At 42.3% G+C, this 5,181-nt stretch overlaps 1 long non-coding RNA gene across 1 annotated transcript; it reads right to left on the minus strand.

The window, feature by feature from the left end:
• Positions 1 to 2,999: 2,999 nt before the first annotated feature.
• LOC120965128 (uncharacterized) lies at positions 3,000 to 5,181 on the minus strand. The gene is made up of 2 exons (XR_005757367.2): positions 4,850 to 5,181; positions 3,000 to 4,735 (listed from the first exon to the last, which is right to left on the minus strand). It is a non-coding gene; the product is annotated as an uncharacterized lncRNA (long non-coding RNA).

Here is a 5,181-nt window from a genome sequence, read left to right on the forward strand (position 1 = left end):
CTTTGACTAATCTTTGACTGGCTATAACTTTTAAAATGAAACTCCAAATGAGTTGATTCTTTTTCCTACCTCTCTCAAATTTCATCTAGTTTATTTTAAGATTTATTTCAAAAATATTTGGGACAACTTTTTGTACTGTTTTTGAAATATGTGTTATTTGTATATTTCTCAAAATAGGATTTTGGAGAAAAAGGCAACCTTCAAAAAGTGCACCCCCACATGCATACACTTGAAGGCAAGCATTCTGAATCCTGGCATAATATTTTTGTGGTGTTTTGATACGGTTACAGCACCACCTTGACTTGGAGCATATGTTATTTTTATGTGACGATAAAGCCCCATCCATGAGTGCATATTGGAGATGCTTTACTGTTTGAGATGGATATGCTGGTGACAGTGATCATCCTCGCGAGCTTTTCATGCATACCGGCAGGAAGCCGGGAGAGTCGTGGTCTTGGGTAGACACGAGCTTGGCCCTAGTTCCTCGTCGAGACGAGTGTGTCCGGTATGGCATGATGAGGTTTGATGAGCGGTGATTCTGTCTGTTATTGGAGATATATTGGTTATGCTAATTATTCGGAGAATACTTGGACCTCCTGAGTCGGCCGTAGGTCGAGTCTTGTTCAGTAACTTCCCCCTACCTGTTTTGTACTGCCACTTGTCCCTGCCGCAGGTAGGGTACGGTTCAGGAAGTTGTCAACCCCTTACCAAAGCACACACCGTACAGAGAGGCCATGGTGGAAGATACTGAAGGCCTCCGGTAGGCATGCCACCTGGTCCGGGGCATGGGTGTTTCCGGTTGGGACCGAGAGGGGGGCACCCCTTTAGAGCGCGCGATATAAATTTGATCCCATGCTACGTCGAGGTTGTAGCCTCCCCACTTAGAGTTTTGCTTGACGGGTGTCGTGGGTGATTCCAGACACCGGTAAGTTAAGCTGGTGTGTGCAGGTCAGGCGTGTTTTCAATTAAAAGGTTGTAGGCGGAATTAGTCCCGATGGACTAAATAAACCCGTTACTCGTGGGAGAAGAGGTTATATCTATTCGGATAGCCATGTTCATGGGTAAGGACTGCAGTCTGAGATGGGTCTAGTGACGGTTTTCGGATGGAGACACGGCTAAACTAGACCATAGTAACGGTATTCGGATGGAGACACGGCTAGACTAGACCATAGTAACGGTATTCGCATGGAGAAACGGCTGGACTAGATATTGTTTATGACCTGTGACATATGAGGATTATGTTTATTATTATTATGGACTAACCATTCACATTATTGGAATTATTGAGTATCCCTGGGACGGTTCTACCTCCTGAATATTCACTGTGATTATTCTTATATAAGCCCTCTCTGTGGTGTCGCTCAGACGCCCGACTGTGGCATGTTTGTTATTTAATTATTCTTTATAAGCCCTTTATGTGGTGTCGCTCAGACGCCCGACTGCGGCATGCATGTTATTTAATTATCCTTTATAAGCCCTTTATGTGGCGTCGCTCAGACGCCCGACTGCGGCATGTTTGTCATTTATTTATTATTCATAAGCCCCTTATGTGGCGTCGCTCAGACGCCCGGCTGCGGCATGTTCGTCATTTCTTTATTAATTATAAGCCTTTTATGTGGCGTCGCCCAGACGCCCGACTGCGTCATGTTATTCATAAGCCCTTTATGTGGTGTCGCTCAGACGCCCGACTGAGGCATGATTTATCTTATTATCCTTTTTTTTGAGGTGTCGCTTCAGACACTCGATCAGTGCATTCTATTTTCTACTTCCGTATTGCATATTCATATTTTACCTGCTTACAAGCATCACGGATTTCGTTTATTTCGTGACAGACGTTATGATCACAGAATATTCCGGAGCATGATTACCCCCTTGTTATATTATACCCGTGTTCTAAATGTTTGCGAGTACATTCAAACGTACTCAGTGGCTTGTCCCTGGCTATTGTCTTGGCCAGATTCTTGCGTGGAGAGAGCATTGCGACGGCAGCCCCGGAACCCATGTAAAGGTGATAGCAGCCTCGCGAAGATAGGAGTTATCCTGGTCAGCTGTTCTTGTGGGAAATGGAGTCCCATAGACGCAGATGAACTACAAACCGCTTCCGCCATCAACCACTAGAAACCAAGTGTTGTACTCACAGGCCACAATGGCCTTGTACTTCGTATTTTTGTACTTTGCTTGGGATTCTTGTATCAAGTTGGTGCCTCATCAGCTAACAGTAATCCTGTGGCTGGTGAGCACAAGGGCCATTTTCTGGAGTTTTAATACCCCGAAAAACCGGTCCTGACAAAAGCTGGCTTCACTGGTAAAACTGATTTGAAATAACTGTTTGTTTCAGATTTCAAATTCAGCTTCAGTGACAAAGCTGAATCTGATTCCTGAAGCTCAAACAAAAAGGGCATTTGTGTCGTCAGCTCGTAGTTACATAGGAGCAAACACTTTAGGATTCATGCGTGAGACCTGCCGTGTCTAAGGGCATTCGCTCTGAAAAATGCTAAAACCCCGACATCGGGTTATTAGCATCTAGGCAAATTTAAATTTAGACAGTGAGCATCATCTCCTCCTCCGTGAAGTGAATCATCATGTTATGGAGAACTAGGTGATACCCCGTGCGTTGCTGCGGTAAAGTATGCTATGAATTTTCTTTAGAAAGTAAATAACACATTAATATATAGTATCAAATTAAATGGATAGCTCAAGGTTATGGGTGGCAGCAACAAAGATAAATTGGCAACCCTATATAGAGCCGCTTGATGTGCAAAAATAGCAACGATCGTATGCCATTGTTGTTTGGTTCTCACGTCAGAGCGTGCAAAAAAAACACCAATACGATCTACTCCCTCCGTTCCTAAATATAAGTCTTTCTAGGATTTCAATACAAACTACATACGGATATATATAGATCACTCATTTTGCTCCGTATGTAGTCTGTAGTGAAATCTCTAAAAAGACTTATATTTAGGAACGGAGGAAGTAACAGATAGGTATTACACTGTATATTCCACAATGAAAGCAATTGAGAGGCTAATGTAGTGAGATGGATATGCCTTGGTGTAAATCCAATCCTTTAAGATTACATGTGCGAGACCAAAAGAAGGAAAAAAAATGGTGAGCAAATTTAGGAAGTCATCACTACCTAGACCAAAAAAATCTGGAAAACCACATAATAATAAATAATGTAAAAAGGAACTATATTCGTTTTACATTTAATTCAACAAATTTTGTTAATTGGAAGATCTATATTACCCACCAAGTTCATTGACCAGCTGTACATAGTTGTGACCTTCACAACCAATTAAGTATGAGAACCATGTGTTAAAATGCAAAAAATATTTAAGCGCTCGAGGTTTAGCTGCTAAGTGGTGGCTAAGTGTAAGTATCCTACAGAATAGTTCTTTTTCAGTTATGCCGCATTTTCCATGGTCTACGTTCCTACACACAGGAGTTGATTCAATACAACATAGGATTGTATAACCCGTCCTATACGGCCGGCAAAGTTTAATCATGAAAGAAGATATACCATAAGTTGAATGTCCAGCGTGAGAACTAATACAACAAATATGCATAAACTGGAATTCTTAAGGCATAGGTGACAGCGAGATAGAAAACAGATGCTGCTCCGGGTGAGATCTTAAGATGACCACCAATACACTTGCGGTCGGCAGCAATCCTTCAAAACTAAGAAACATGTAGGCCGACCTTTTTTCCCCTCAAAAGTCATGGAGAGGCTTCACTATTTTCATTTATAAATAAGAATGTTAGCTTGTCGGCTTCATAAGTTGAAAATGCTGACAGACATAGCCCTATATATGGAGATAAAAAGGGTTAATTAACGTGATGACTGAAGTTCTAAAGACATTTGGCAAAACTGAAATCGGGTTCACATCTAATGGATGCTAGACCGTGTCTATTCTTACCTGTCAAATAGACACTTTTGCAATGGGGAAGTAAATAGTTCTATGAAATGGGATTGCTAAATACCGCATTACTTGAAATAATAAAAACACCTTTCAAATATTTCACGTATTTACATAACTGAGAGAAAAAACCATCACGGACCAAAAAAACAGTTCTTGTCCAATTTCTAGTTGGGATCATAACGCACATACTGCATCCTAACATTAATCTAGGCGGACTACATATTCACTTGGCATACAGTGCAATCATGATACAATATTGATTGTACATAAGACATGGAGCAGTATGGCCACAAGCGCTCTAGCTATTCTCACAATATATAATCAATTAAAAAAATGTAGTAGCTCATACCTGACGCTTTTATTCAACTATGGCTATTCGTGATGCCTTATCTACAAACGCACACAATCTTATCATAAGCATTTATATATAAGGAAATCATTAACCCATATACGATATAAAATCATTAAATGAAAAATTGCAGAACATGCATGGTAAATTAATTTGGCTGCATATGTAGCTATCGCCTGCCCGCGAAAATCATCGGGCGAAGTGTACAGAATTTCCACATAAATCTATCTAGTTATCCAAATCTTCATCAAACCTGACTCGGAAAAAGGAGATGACAGATCAAGATGTGTGAGGTAATTGCCCCTTGAATCTGGTACATGAACAAATTGAAAGGATAGGAAGCAAGAATCCATGAATTGGGGATTAATAAACACATCATTAGGCTAGAATATTGTACAGCTAGTAAGGGAGCAAGATGTACCCGTAGATGGATATTGGCGGCCATGGTGAAGGCTCCCAATTTTTCCTGCGCGACAAAAAGAGAGGAATAGGGCCGGAAACTATAGGCCAGCAACGAATCAGATCGAATCGGGCCTAGCCTAGGCATGGATGGAGGGAGGTGGGGATGGAGGCGACATACCTGTAGAACTAAACTGCAGTTCTAGCTTGCGCTCGGGGATATTGATGAGGTTGTAGATTTTGCCCTTCTGCTTGAAATTCCACCCATCCTCCAGATCGATTGCCTTGCGCTCCTACCCCGCCATCGCCACCGTAGTGGCGGCTGACTTCGGATGCGTCCGTCGCCGGGTGGGTGTCGTTTGGGGTGAGAGAGATGCTCAGACGGGAGATGGGGAACGGAGACGGGTCGACCCGCTTAATGAGGAGGGATCCCGACGCACGTTTCAATTGGATTGAAGGAGGGGTTTGCTTCCGCTTCCGTGGGTCAAGGAAGGAGGAGTCAACCGAAGGAAG

Source organism: Aegilops tauschii, chromosome 5 (assembly GCF_002575655.3).
Source record: "Aegilops tauschii subsp. strangulata cultivar AL8/78 chromosome 5, Aet v6.0, whole genome shotgun sequence".
Taxonomy (NCBI): domain Eukaryota; kingdom Viridiplantae; phylum Streptophyta; class Magnoliopsida; order Poales; family Poaceae; genus Aegilops; species Aegilops tauschii.